Source organism: Hyperolius riggenbachi, chromosome 12, assembly GCF_040937935.1.
Source record: "Hyperolius riggenbachi isolate aHypRig1 chromosome 12, aHypRig1.pri, whole genome shotgun sequence".
NCBI classification, from domain to species: Eukaryota; Metazoa; Chordata; class Amphibia; order Anura; family Hyperoliidae; genus Hyperolius; species Hyperolius riggenbachi.
In genome coordinates this window covers 80,113,607-80,127,472 of record NC_090657.1, presented here as the reverse complement: position 1 = coordinate 80,127,472, position 13,866 = coordinate 80,113,607, and the positions used below count along the sequence as shown (strand labels likewise).

Genomic DNA, 13,866 nt, shown 5'->3' with positions numbered 1-13,866 from the left:
ACCAACTATCTGCCAAAAAATCTCATGGTGTATTCCCATCATGAGACCCTGGAGGAAGCCTTCAAATAATTTTTGCATCTCAAGGAAACCGACCTTACTGGGGCAAGTGGGGAAAATGCCAGGGAACCCCTGAAAAGTCCTGAAGGAAGCTTAGGCTTCCAGGGAACCCTGGTTGAGAAAACCTGCTTTGGCCTGGCGTACAATAAAAGACATCCTCTCAAACCCCTAACTGCCCACGTAGTTAATGTATCAGCTTTTATGCAAAAGTAATGTCACCTGTCTAAAAAAATCACAATTGTCCACTTACGTACAATGTACAATGTAGCCCGTAGCACTGGAATAGATGCTATTGCACGTATACCTAAAATGCCATTCACCTACAATTGAGAGGAAACATTTGCCTACTATTGGGTAATAGGGGCAGATCTCACCTCAGTAATCTAAATGAGATCTTTGCCCTGTTTACTTTGTAGAAAGTCCTATCTGTTGCCACTGTTGCTGTCAAAAGGTCCTCCACAGCCAGGAGTTATGAGCTGTGGCACATTGTCAGAATCCAGTGGAAAAGTGCATGTAAAGGTCTTAAGCCATTTTAAGCACTTTTTTTTTCTAAACTGTATTCCTTTGTAGCGGTGAAAGAAAGTGTGGTGCTGGGTACGCCTCATTCATGTTGTTGTGCAAGCTGATGGAGGAAAAGAGAAGTATTTGAGCTTTCTTGTTGATGAAGGGACGTAGGAGATCCACAAGAGGCCTGTGAGGCAAGATAGAAGTTGCAGACTGGCAGTGGTGGGATTTGAACCCACGCCTCCAAAGAGACTGGAGCCTAAATCCAGCGCCTTAGACCGCTCGGCCACACTACCTTGCCGATATCGATCTTTTGTGTGCTTTTAAAATGAGGTTTGTATGAGTGGAATGTTGAGTGGTTCATTATTGTGCCATCAACAAGTAATCAACTGGGGACATGCTGCATGTATGCACCTATTCTCATTACCGCGGAAAGAGAAAACACTTGACAGTACTGGCTTTGGTTCTATGCCTCTGATGACAGCACCTAGGAAAGTGCAGGTAAAGCACTCTATGCCACAGCAGAATCAATGGATTAGTCTTCTCAAATGCTACATTTGAGAAGACTAATCCATTAATTTCTGACCAAGATAAGCTCCTCAAGTGGCCCTGATGTATAAGCTTGGACAAGTATTTGAGCAAGTGTTAAAACCAGAGGAGCTGAGGCCTTATCTTTCCTACATAGTACATCCTTGTCAAGCAAGCGAGAAGTTAAAGGCTGGCAGTGGTGGGATTTGAACCCACGCCTCCGAGGAGACTGGAGCCTTAATCCAGCGCCTTAGACCGCTCGGCCACACTACCCTGCAGATCTCTATTCTTGCGTGCTTTAAGACACGTTTTTCAAGAGTCAAAGGTTAAGCGGTTAATTACTGTGCCGTCAACAGGTTATCATCTGGGGATATGCTGCATGTTGGCAGCCATTCTCAGTTCCATAAGGAAGAACGCATAACAGTACTGACTTTTGTTCCATTGCTCTGATACCACTGAGTGCAGCACCTACTGTCCGATCGCTTTTCCCGATCGATTTTTCGATCGAAAATCAGATCGGATATGCATTAAATTATCTATCGAACCAACTATCTGCCAAAAAATCTCATGGTGTATTCCCATCATGAGACCCTGGAGGAAGCCTTAAAATAATTTTTGCATCTCAAGGAAACCGACCTTACTGGGGCAAGTGGGGAAAATGCCAGGGAACCCCTGAAAAGTCCTGAAGGAAGCTTGGGCTTCCAGGGAACCCTGGTTGAGAAAACCTGCTTTGGCCTGGCGTACAATAAAAGACATCCTCTCAAACCCCTAACTGCCCACGTAGTTAATGTATCAGCTTTTATGCAAAAGTAATGTCACCTGTCTAAAAAAATCACAATTGTCCACTTACGTACAATGTACAATGTAGCCCGTAGCACTGGAATAGATGCTATTGCACGTATACCTAAAATGCCATTCACCTACAATTGAGAGGAAACATTTGCCTACTATTGGGTAATAGGGGCAGATCTCACCTCAGTAATCTAAATGAGATCTTTGCCCTGTTTACTTTGTAGAAAGTCCTATCTGTTGCCACTGTTGCTGTCAAAAGGTCCTCCACAGCCAGGAGTTATGAGCTGTGGCACATTGTCAGAATCCAGTGGAAAAGTGCATGTAAAGGTCTTAAGCCATTTTAAGCACTTTTTTTTTCTAAACTGTATTCCTTTGTAGCGGTGAAAGAAAGTGTGGTGCTGGGTACGCCTCATTCATGTTGTTGTGCAAGCTGATGGAGGAAAAGAGAAGTATTTGAGCTTTCTTGTTGATGAAGGGACGTAGGAGATCCACAAGAGGCCTGTGAGGCAAGATAGAAGTTGCAGACTGGCAGTGGTGGGATTTGAACCCACGCCTCCAAAGAGACTGGAGCCTAAATCCAGCGCCTTAGACCGCTCGGCCACACTACCTTGCCGATATCGATCTTTTGTGTGCTTTTAAAATGAGGTTTGTATGAGTGGAATGTTGAGTGGTTCATTATTGTGCCATCAACAAGTAATCAACTGGGGACATGCTGCATGTATGCACCTATTCTCATTACCGCGGAAAGAGAAAACACTTGACAGTACTGGCTTTGGTTCTATGCCTCTGATGACAGCACCTAGGAAAGTGCAGGTAAAGCACTCTATGCCACAGCAGAATCAATGGATTAGTCTTCTCAAATGCTACATTTGAGAAGACTAATCCATTAATTTCTGACCAAGATAAGCTCCTCAAGTGGCCCTGATGTATAAGCTTGGACAAGTATTTGAGCAAGTGTTAAAACCAGAGGAGCTGAGGCCTTATCTTTCCTACAAGTATTTGAGCAAGTGTTAAAACCAGAGGAGCTGAGGCCTTATCTTTCCTTGTCAAGCAAGCGAGAAGTTAAAGGCTGGCAGTGGTGGGATTTGAACCCACGCCTCCGAGGAGACTGGAGCCTTAATCCAGCGCCTTAGACCGCTCGGCCACACTACCCTACGGATGTCTACTCTTGCGTGCTTTAAGACACGTTTTTCAAGAGTCAAAGGTTAAGCGGTTAATTACTGTGCCGTCAACAGGTTATCATCTGGGGATATGCTGCATGTTGGCAGCCATTCTCAGTTCCATAAGGAAGAACGCATAACAGTACTGACTTTTGTTCCATTGCTCTGATACCACTGAGTGCAGCACCTACTGTCCGATCGCTTTTCCCGATCGATTTTTCGATCGGATATGCATTAAATTATCTATCGAACCAACTATCTGCCAAAAAATCTCATGGTGTATTCCCATCATGAGACCCTGGAGGAAGCCTTAAAATAATTTTTGCATCTCAAGGAAACCGACCTTACTGGGGCAAGTGGGGAAAATGCCAGGGAACCCCTGAAAAGTCCTGAAGGAAGCTTGGGCTTCCAGGGAACCCTGGTTGAGAAAACCTGCTTTGGCCTGGCGTACAATAAAAGACATCCTCTCAAACCCCTAACTGCCCACGTAGTTAATGTATCAGCTTTTATGCAAAAGTAATGTCACCTGTCTAAAAAAATCACAATTGTCCACTTACGTACAATGTACAATGTAGCCCGTAGCACTGGAATAGATGCTATTGCACGTATACCTAAAATGCCATTCACCTACAATTGAGAGGAAACATTTGCCTACTATTGGGTAATAGGGGCAGATCTCACCTCAGTAATCTAAATGAGATCTTTGCCCTGTTTACTTTGTAGAAAGTCCTATCTGTTGCCACTGTTGCTGTCAAAAGGTCCTCCACAGCCAGGAGTTATGAGCTGTGGCCAGGGCCGGTCCTGGACTTTCTGCTGCCTGAGGCAAAGATCGTGAAGGCGCCCCCCCCCCCGGTCGACAACCCCCCCCCCCAAACCCCCACCCCGCCCTTAATGATTACAACTTTCATTCAAAGTAGCTATAGAAGTGACGATTATGAGCCCAGGACCAATAGAGAGCTAATACTGTAGTTGAGGGAGGGCCCTTCGGGGCCCCTCTGGCCCAAGGGCCCGATGCTGTTGCAAGCTCTGCAACCCCTATTGCTACGCCCCTGACAAGTAGTAAACACAAACATCAGAATTGTATGAGGTGCCACATGCTGAGAACTTGCATAATGTTACAGCGGAGTTTAGCCACCTTAATTATCCAGAAGAACTGCTGATGTACAGCAAAGATGCACTTTAAACAAACAGAGACAGAATCCAATGTTCACACACCTGTTTGCCTGCCCATAATCAGTGCCAGGTATGTGCCCTCTATGGGAAATGATGTTTGAGAAGCAGTATTACAAAATAACCAGGCAACTTAAAGCGAACATGAACTCAGAACTTCCTCTCTGCTCTAAAAGATAAGCAGATAAGCAGAGGCATAATAATATTTAAAGAAAAACATTTCTTTGTTATCGCTGATACAAATGCTGCAATAAATCTGCAGTGTGCCTACTTCCTGCTTTCACGGGAGCAGGCATAGGGTTATCATCCTGTGTTTACCAATTATCTGCTCTGCCGAGGTAGCCAGATCACAGAACTGAGATATAAAATTACAGTTGTAATTGGTCACAGATGAGGGAGAATTAGACAGGCTAAACTCTGTTTTCCTTCTGTCCTGTGCAAGAGTTCGGGTTCACTTAAGAGGAACAAATGATGGGATTTTTAACAGAGGCACTACAACTGGCTCAATGCAAAGTAGCTACAAATCTCTTATTAGAGAAAGCAGTTCAAGCTGTGTAACTGGCTATTTGACTGGAGTTGAGCTTTCACAGTATTTATCATCCCTGCAGAGGAATATCAGATGCCTGTTGAGGAGCCTTTAAACTGAACTAACTGAACACACATAATCAGAGAGCTCTCATGTGACACCTCTCTCACATTACACCATGTACCACAGTTCTATCTCATCATACAGGAAGCCCTATCATTTAACGTGACATGTGTCTTGTATACAGCAGCTGAGCACTGGGAAATCATGCAATGCTACAGCCAGAGTGCTGACACACAGGACACCAACACATCGTTTTTGGAAAATAACCCAAAGGGACCTAGACTGACAGAAACGTGGACTGTGACTATATTAAGGACATTAGACATCAGATAATCATTTAATGACATGACTAGATGCTGTGGATAAAGGCAAGGCCATATAAATGCATAATACGAAGCCCAGCCTGGGACAGTCACACAAGCCATGACTAGCAGCCCTGCATGGAAGCAGCCAGAGGCTGCATACTACGTGGAAGTTGCAGTAAAATTGTCACACAGTGTGACTGTTAGCCTTACCTGGCCTCCAAGGATCGGCAATGTCCCTAGATGCTGTTTCAGCTTTCAGAGGTCTAGCGTGATGCCGCAGCAGTACAAGACACATCTTCAGCCTGGCACTGCTCCTCCACAGTGGCGGGTAGCAGCCCTGTGTGCTGGGGTGACAGTCCTTCGCTAGCAGCATGACGGAAGGGCTGGAGGACCGCTGTGTGTGGGGAATGAATCGTGGAAGGTGGCCACGCTTTACCCAGGGAAGCTGTGCTGCTTTCTCTGCATGGTGTCCGTGACAATCAGGCAGCCGGGCAGCAGAGCGGGCGGCAGCCGCGGCCATCAGCAGGATAAGGCAGCGTCACAGCCTTGGAGGAGACAGGAGAGGCCGCAGGGCTCTGAGTCGTCGGACTCGGAGGCCGGGCCGGCAGCATCATGGGTGGCATGTGGCAGCAGAGCGGGCGGGCGGTGCACAGCCTAATGGGGGGTGCCAGAACACAGTCCGGGCGGTCTCAGCAGAGGGTCACTCACCACGTGTGCAGTGCAGGCACGGGGTCAGAGGCGGGGTCGGGCACCACAGGAGCAGCCGGACTTCACTGCAGAGCCTGCACTCTCTCTCTCCTCTCCACAGTCACTCACACTTCCTCTTTATGTCTGGTGCCGCCCCTTAACTTCCTGCCGCCTGAGGAACCCGCCTCACCCCGCCTCATGGGCGGGCCGGCCCTGGCTGTGGCACATTGTCAGAATCCAGTGGAAAAGTGCATGTAAAGGTCTTAAGCCATTTTAAGCACTTTTTTTTTCTAAACTGTATTCCTTTGTAGCGGTGAAAGAAAGTGTGGTGCTGGGTACGCCTCATTCATGTTGTTGTGCAAGCTGATGGAGGAAAAGAGAAGTATTTGAGCTTTCTTGTTGATGAAGGGACGTAGGAGATCCACAAGAGGCCTGTGAGGCAAGATAGAAGTTGCAGACTGGCAGTGGTGGGATTTGAACCCACGCCTCCAAAGAGACTGGAGCCTAAATCCAGCGCCTTAGACCGCTCGGCCACACTACCTTGCCAATATCGATCTTTTGTGTGCTTTTAAAATGAGGTTTGTATGAGTGGAATGTTGAGTGGTTCATTATTGTGCCATCAACAAGTAATCAACTGGGGACATGCTGCATGTATGCACCTATTCTCATTACCGCGGAAAGAGAAAACACTTGACAGTACTGGCTTTGGTTCTATGCCTCTGATGACAGCACCTAGGAAAGTGCAGGTAAAGCACTCTATGCCACAGCAGAATCAATGGATTAGTCTTCTCAAATGCTACATTTGAGAAGACTAATCCATTAATTTCTGACCAAGATAAGCTCCTCAAGTGGCCCTGATGTATAAGCTTGGACAAGTATTTGAGCAAGTGTTAAAACCAGAGGAGCTGAGGCCTTATCTTTCCTACATAGTACATCCTTGTCAAGCAAGCGAGAAGTTAAAGGCTGGCAGTGGTGGGATTTGAACCCACGCCTCCGAGGAGACTGGAGCCTTAATCCAGCGCCTTAGACCGCTCGGCCACACTACCCTGCGGATGTCTACTCTTGCGTGCTTTAAGACACGTTTTTCAAGAGTCAAAGGTTAAGCGGTTAATTACTGTGCCGTCAACAGGTTATCATCTGGGGATATGCTGCATGTTGGCAGCCATTCTCAGTTCCATAAGGAAGAACGCATAACAGTACTGACTTTTGTTCCATTGCTCTGATACCACTGAGTGCAGCACCTACTGTCCGATCGCTTTTCCTGATCGATTTTTCGATCGAAAATCAGATCGGATATGCATTAAATTATCTATCGAACCAACTATCTGCCAAAAAATCTCATGGTGTATTCCCATCATGAGACCCTGGAGGAAGCCTTAAAATAATTTTTGCATCTCAAGGAAACCGACCTTACTGGGGCAAGTGGGGAAAATGCCAGGGAACCCCTGAAAAGTCCTGAAGGAAGCTTGGGCTTCCAGGGAACCCTGGTTGAGAAAACCTGCTTTGGCCTGGCGTACAATAAAAGACATCCTCTCAAACCCCTAACTGCCCACGTAGTTAATGTATCAGCTTTTATGCAAAAGTAATGTCACCTGTCTAAAAAAATCACAATTGTCCACTTACGTACAATGTACAATGTAGCCCGTAGCACTGGAATAGATGCTATTGCACGTATACCTAAAATGCCATTCACCTACAATTGAGAGGAAACATTTGCCTACTATTGGGTAATAGGGGCAGATCTCACCTCAGTAATCTAAATGAGATCTTTGCCCTGTTTACTTTGTAGAAAGTCCTATCTGTTGCCACTGTTGCTGTCAAAAGGTCCTCCACAGCCAGGAGTTATGAGCTGTGGCACATTGTCAGAATCCAGTGGAAAAGTGCATGTAAAGGTCTTAAGCCATTTTAAGCACTTTTTTTTTCTAAACTGTATTCCTTTGTAGCGGTGAAAGAAAGTGTGGTGCTGGGTACGCCTCATTCATGTTGTTGTGCAAGCTGATGGAGGAAAAGAGAAGTATTTGAGCTTTCTTGTTGATGAAGGGACGTAGGAGATCCACAAGAGGCCTGTGAGGCAAGATAGAAGTTGCAGACTGGCAGTGGTGGGATTTGAACCCACACCTCCAAAGAGACTGGAGCCTAAATCCAGCGCCTTAGACCGCTCGGCCACACTACCTTGCCGATATCGATCTTTTGTGTGCTTTTAAAATGAGGTTTGTATGAGTGGAATGTTGAGTGGTTCATTATTGTGCCATCAACAAGTAATCAACTGGGGACATGCTGCATGTATGCACCTATTCTCATTACCGCGGAAAGAGAAAACACTTGACAGTACTGGCTTTGGTTCTATGCCTCTGATGACAGCACCTAGGAAAGTGCAGGTAAAGCACTCTATGCCACAGCAGAATCAATGGATTAGTCTTCTCAAATGCTACATTTGAGAAGACTAATCCATTAATTTCTGACCAAGATAAGCTCCTCAAGTGGCCCTGATGTATAAGCTTGGACAAGTATTTGAGCAAGTGTTAAAACCAGAGGAGCTGAGGCCTTATCTTTCCTACAAGTATTTGAGCAAGTGTTAAAACCAGAGGAGCTGAGGCCTTATCTTTCCTTGTCAAGCAAGCGAGAAGTTAAAGGCTGGCAGTGGTGGGATTTGAACCCACGCCTCCGAGGAGACTGGAGCCTTAATCCAGCGCCTTAGACCGCTCGGCCACACTACCCTACGGATGTCTACTCTTGCGTGCTTTAAGACACGTTTTTCAAGAGTCAAAGGTTAAGCGGTTAATTACTGTGCCGTCAACAGGTTATCATCTGGGGATATGCTGCATGTTGGCAGCCATTCTCAGTTCCATAAGGAAGAACGCATAACAGTACTGACTTTTGTTCCATTGCTCTGATACCACTGAGTGCAGCACCTACTGTCCGATCGCTTTTCCCGATCGATTTTTCGATCGAAAATCAGATCGGATATGCATTAAATTATCTATCGAACCAACTATCTGCCAAAAAATCTCATGGTGTATTCCCATCATGAGACCCTGGAGGAAGCCTTAAAATAATTTTTGCATCTCAAGGAAACCGACCTTACTGGGGCAAGTGGGGAAAATGCCAGGGAACCCCTGAAAAGTCCTGAAGGAAGCTTGGGCTTCCAGGGAACCCTGGTTGAGAAAACCTGCTTTGGCCTGGCGTACAATAAAAGACATCCTCTCAAACCCCTAACTGCCCACGTAGTTAATGTATCAGCTTTTATGCAAAAGTAATGTCACCTGTCTAAAAAAATCACAATTGTCCACTTACGTACAATGTACAATGTAGCCCGTAGCACTGGAATAGATGCTATTGCACGTATACCTAAAATGCCATTCACCTACAATTGAGAGGAAACATTTGCCTACTATTGGGTAATAGGGGCAGATCTCACCTCAGTAATCTAAATGAGATCTTTGCCCTGTTTACTTTGTAGAAAGTCCTATCTGTTGCCACTGTTGCTGTCAAAAGGTCCTCCACAGCCAGGAGTTATGAGCTGTGGCACATTGTCAGAATCCAGTGGAAAAGTGCATGTAAAGGTCTTAAGCCATTTTAAGCACTTTTTTTTTCTAAACTGTATTCCTTTGTAGCGGTGAAAGAAAGTGTGGTGCTGGGTACGCCTCATTCATGTTGTTGTGCAAGCTGATGGAGGAAAAGAGAAGTATTTGAGCTTTCTTGTTGATGAAGGGACGTAGGAGATCCACAAGAGGCCTGTGAGGCAAGATAGAAGTTGCAGACTGGCAGTGGTGGGATTTGAACCCACGCCTCCAAAGAGACTGGAGCCTAAATCCAGCGCCTTAGACCGCTCGGCCACACTACCTTGCCAATATCGATCTTTTGTGTGCTTTTAAAATGAGGTTTGTATGAGTGGAATGTTGAGTGGTTCATTATTGTGCCATCAACAAGTAATCAACTGGGGACATGCTGCATGTATGCACCTATTCTCATTACCGCGGAAAGAGAAAACACTTGACAGTACTGGCTTTGGTTCTATGCCTCTGATGACAGCACCTAGGAAAGTGCAGGTAAAGCACTCTATGCCACAGCAGAATCAATGGATTAGTCTTCTCAAATGCTACATTTGAGAAGACTAATCCATTAATTTCTGACCAAGATAAGCTCCTCAAGTGGCCCTGATGTATAAGCTTGGACAAGTATTTGAGCAAGTGTTAAAACCAGAGGAGCTGAGGCCTTATCTTTCCTACATAGTACATCCTTGTCAAGCAAGCGAGAAGTTAAAGGCTGGCAGTGGTGGGATTTGAACCCACGCCTCCGAGGAGACTGGAGCCTTAATCCAGCGCCTTAGACCGCTCGGCCACACTACCCTGCGGATGTCTACTCTTGCGTGCTTTAAGACACGTTTTTCAAGAGTCAAAGGTTAAGCGGTTAATTACTGTGCCGTCAACAGGTTATCATCTGGGGATATGCTGCATGTTGGCAGCCATTCTCAGTTCCATAAGGAAGAACGCATAACAGTACTGACTTTTGTTCCATTGCTCTGATACCACTGAGTGCAGCACCTACTGTCCGATCGCTTTTCCCGATCGATTTTTCGATCGAAAATCAGATCGGATATGCATTAAATTATCTATCGAACCAACTATCTGCCAAAAAATCTCATGGTGTATTCCCATCATGAGACCCTGGAGGAAGCCTTAAAATAATTTTTGCATCTCAAGGAAACCGACCTTACTGGGGCAAGTGGGGAAAATGCCAGGGAACCCCTGAAAAGTCCTGAAGGAAGCTTGGGCTTCCAGGGAACCCTGGTTGAGAAAACCTGCTTTGGCCTGGCGTACAATAAAAGACATCCTCTCAAACCCCTAACTGCCCACGTAGTTAATGTATCAGTAGAGTTGGGCCGAACGGTTCGCCGGCGAACGTGGTTCGCTCGAACTTAGGTGGTTCGCGTGCGGGTGTCGCACGCGAACGTTTTGCGGCAAAAGTTCGCAAAAAATCGGTTCGCCCCTTAATGCACCTGAGGGTCAACTTTGACCCTCTACATCACAGTCAGCAGGCCCAGTGTAGCCAATTAGGCTACACTAGCCCCTGGAGCCCCACCCCCCCTTATATAAGGCAGGCAGCGGCGGCCGTTATGGCCACTCGTGTGCCTGCATTAGTGAGAGTAGGGCGAGCTGCTGCAGTCTCTCATAGGGAAAGATTAGTTAGGCTTAACTTCTTCCTGGCTGCATACCTGTTCTGTTCAGTGAGCCCTCAGCCCACTGCATACCTGTACTGTGATCCTGCCACTGCATACCTGTTCAGTGATCCTGCCACTGCATACCTGTTCATTGATCCTGCCACTGCATACCTGTTCAGTGATCCTGCCAGTGCATACCTGTTCATTGATCCTGCCACTGCATACTTGTTCAGTGATCCTGCCAGTGCATACCTGTTCATTGATCCTGCCACTGCATACCTGTTCAGTGATCCTGCCAGTGCATACCTGTTCATTGATCCTGCCACTGCATACCTGTTCAGTGATCCTGCCAGTGCATACCTGTTCATTGATCCTGCCACTGCATACCTGTTCATTGATCCTGCCACTGCATACCTGTTCATTGATCCTGCCACTGCATACCTGTTCAGTGATCCTGCCAGTGCATACCTGTTCATTGATCCTGCCACTGCATACCTGTTCATTGATCCTGCCACTGCATACCTGTTCAGTGATCCTGCCAGTGCATACCTGTTCATTGATCCTGCCACTGCATACCTGTTCATTGATCCTGCCACTGCATACCTGTTCAGTGATCCTGCCACTGCGTACCTGTTCAGTGATCCTGCCACTGCATACCTGTTCATTGATCCTGCCACTGCATACCTGTTCAGTGAACCCGCCACTGCATACCTGTTCTGTTCAGTGAACAGTTTGGTGTGTCAGTGTGAAGCAGTACCTTAATTACACTACCTGATTGATGTATACACATGCAAGATGTTTTAAAGCACTTTAGGCCTGTCATTTAGCATTCAATGTGATTTCTGCCCTTAAAACGCTGCTTTGCGTCAAATCCAGATTTTTCCCGGGGACTTTTGGCATGTATCCCACTCCGCCATGCCCCCCTCCAGGTGTTAGACCCCTTGAAACATCTTTTCCATCACTTTTGTGGCCAGCATAATTTTTTTTTTTTTCAAAGTTCGCATCCCCATTGAAGTCTATTGTGGTTCGCGAACTTTAACGCGAACCGAACCTTCCGCGAAAGTTCGCGAACCCGGTTCGCGAACCTAAAATCGGAGGTTCGGCCCAACTCTATGTATCAGCTTTTATGCAAAAGTAATGTCACCTGTCTAAAAAAATCACAATTGTCCACTTACGTACAATGTACAATGTAGCCCGTAGCACTGGAATAGATGCTATTGCACGTATACCTAAAATGCCATTCACCTACAATTGAGAGGAAACATTTGCCTACTATTGGGTAATAGGGGCAGATCTCACCTCAGTAATCTAAATGAGATCTTTGCCCTGTTTACTTTGTAGAAAGTCCTATCTGTTGCCACTGTTGCTGTCAAAAGGTCCTCCACAGCCAGGAGTTATGAGCTGTGGCACATTGTCAGAATCCAGTGGAAAAGTGCATGTAAAGGTCTTAAGCCATTTTAAGCACTTTTTTTTTCTAAACTGTATTCCTTTGTAGCGGTGAAAGAAAGTGTGGTGCTGGGTACGCCTCATTCATGTTGTTGTGCAAGCTGATGGAGGAAAAGAGAAGTATTTGAGCTTTCTTGTTGATGAAGGGACGTAGGAGATCCACAAGAGGCCTGTGAGGCAAGATAGAAGTTGCAGACTGGCAGTGGTGGGATTTGAACCCACGCCTCCAAAGAGACTGGAGCCTAAATCCAGCGCCTTAGACCGCTCGGCCACACTACCTTGCCGATATCGATCTTTTGTGTGCTTTTAAAATGAGGTTTGTATGAGTGGAATGTTGAGTGGTTCATTATTGTGCCATCAACAAGTAATCAACTGGGGACATGCTGCATGTATGCACCTATTCTCATTACCGCGGAAAGAGAAAACACTTGACAGTACTGGCTTTGGTTCTATGCCTCTGATGACAGCACCTAGGAAAGTGCAGGTAAAGCACTCTATGCCACAGCAGAATCAATGGATTAGTCTTCTCAAATGCTACATTTGAGAAGACTAATCCATTAATTTCTGACCAAGATAAGCTCCTCAAGTGGCCCTGATGTATAAGCTTGGACAAGTATTTGAGCAAGTGTTAAAACCAGAGGAGCTGAGGCCTTATCTTTCCTACATAGTACATCCTTGTCAAGCAAGCGAGAAGTTAAAGGCTGGCAGTGGTGGGATTCGAACCCAGGCCTCCGAGGAGACTGGAGCCTTAATCCAGCGCCTTAAACCGCTCGGCCACACTACCCTGCGGATGTCTACTCTTGCGTGCTTTAAGACACGTTTTTCAAGAGTCAAAGGTTAAGCGGTTAATTACTGTGCCGTCAACAGGTTATCATCTGGGGATATGCTGCATGTTGGCAGCCATTCTCAGTTCCATAAGGAAGAACGCATAACAGTACTGACTTTTGTTCCATTGCTCTGATACCACTGAGTGCAGCACCTACTGTCCGATCGCTTTTCCCGATCGATTTTTCGATCGAAAATCAGATCGGATATGCATTAAATTATCTATCGAACCAACTATCTGCCAAAAAATCTCATGGTGTATTCCCATCATGAGACCCTGGAGGAAGCCTTAAAATAATTTTTGCATCTCAAGGAAACCGACCTTACTGGGGCAAGTGGGGAAAATGCCAGGGAACCCCTGAAAAGTCCTGAAGGAAGCTTGGGCTTCCAGGGAACCCTGGTTGAGAAAACCTGCTTTGGCCTGGCGTACAATAAAAGACATCCTCTCAAACCCCTAACTGCCCACGTAGTTAATGTATCAGCTTTTATGCAAAAGTAATGTCACCTGTCTAAAAAAATCACAATTGTCCACTTACGTACAATGTACAATGTAGCCCGTAGCACTGGAATAGATGCTATTGCACGTATACCTAAAATGCCATTCACCTACAATTGAGAGGAAACATTTGCCTACTATTGGGT

The 13,866-nt window shown here is 46.0% G+C and overlaps 12 non-coding genes across 12 annotated transcripts; all 12 read right to left on the bottom strand.

Annotated features, from left to right (window-relative positions):
• Positions 1-775: 775 nt before the first annotated feature.
• Positions 776-857, bottom strand: TRNAL-UAG (transfer RNA leucine (anticodon UAG)). Its single transcript has one exon. It is a non-coding gene; the product is annotated as a tRNA-Leu (tRNA).
• Positions 858-1,280: 423 nt separating this feature from the next.
• On the bottom strand, positions 1,281-1,362 carry TRNAL-AAG (transfer RNA leucine (anticodon AAG)). Its single transcript has one exon. It is a non-coding gene; the product is annotated as a tRNA-Leu (tRNA).
• Positions 1,363-2,407: 1,045 nt separating this feature from the next.
• Positions 2,408-2,489, bottom strand: TRNAL-UAG (transfer RNA leucine (anticodon UAG)). Its single transcript has one exon. It is a non-coding gene; the product is annotated as a tRNA-Leu (tRNA).
• A 462-nt stretch (positions 2,490-2,951) lies between these two features.
• On the bottom strand, positions 2,952-3,033 carry TRNAL-AAG (transfer RNA leucine (anticodon AAG)). The gene has a single exon. It is a non-coding gene; the product is annotated as a tRNA-Leu (tRNA).
• Positions 3,034-6,251: 3,218 nt separating this feature from the next.
• TRNAL-UAG (transfer RNA leucine (anticodon UAG)) lies at positions 6,252-6,333 on the bottom strand. Its single transcript has one exon. It is a non-coding gene; the product is annotated as a tRNA-Leu (tRNA).
• Positions 6,334-6,756: 423 nt separating this feature from the next.
• Positions 6,757-6,838, bottom strand: TRNAL-AAG (transfer RNA leucine (anticodon AAG)). Its single transcript has one exon. It is a non-coding gene; the product is annotated as a tRNA-Leu (tRNA).
• A 1,045-nt stretch (positions 6,839-7,883) lies between these two features.
• Positions 7,884-7,965, bottom strand: TRNAL-UAG (transfer RNA leucine (anticodon UAG)). Its single transcript has one exon. It is a non-coding gene; the product is annotated as a tRNA-Leu (tRNA).
• Positions 7,966-8,427: 462 nt separating this feature from the next.
• Positions 8,428-8,509, bottom strand: TRNAL-AAG (transfer RNA leucine (anticodon AAG)). Its single transcript has one exon. It is a non-coding gene; the product is annotated as a tRNA-Leu (tRNA).
• A 1,045-nt stretch (positions 8,510-9,554) lies between these two features.
• TRNAL-UAG (transfer RNA leucine (anticodon UAG)) lies at positions 9,555-9,636 on the bottom strand. The gene has a single exon. It is a non-coding gene; the product is annotated as a tRNA-Leu (tRNA).
• Positions 9,637-10,059: 423 nt separating this feature from the next.
• TRNAL-AAG (transfer RNA leucine (anticodon AAG)) lies at positions 10,060-10,141 on the bottom strand. Its single transcript has one exon. It is a non-coding gene; the product is annotated as a tRNA-Leu (tRNA).
• A 2,455-nt stretch (positions 10,142-12,596) lies between these two features.
• On the bottom strand, positions 12,597-12,678 carry TRNAL-UAG (transfer RNA leucine (anticodon UAG)). Its single transcript has one exon. It is a non-coding gene; the product is annotated as a tRNA-Leu (tRNA).
• Positions 12,679-13,101: 423 nt separating this feature from the next.
• On the bottom strand, positions 13,102-13,183 carry TRNAL-AAG (transfer RNA leucine (anticodon AAG)). Its single transcript has one exon. It is a non-coding gene; the product is annotated as a tRNA-Leu (tRNA).
• Positions 13,184-13,866: the final 683 nt, after the last annotated feature.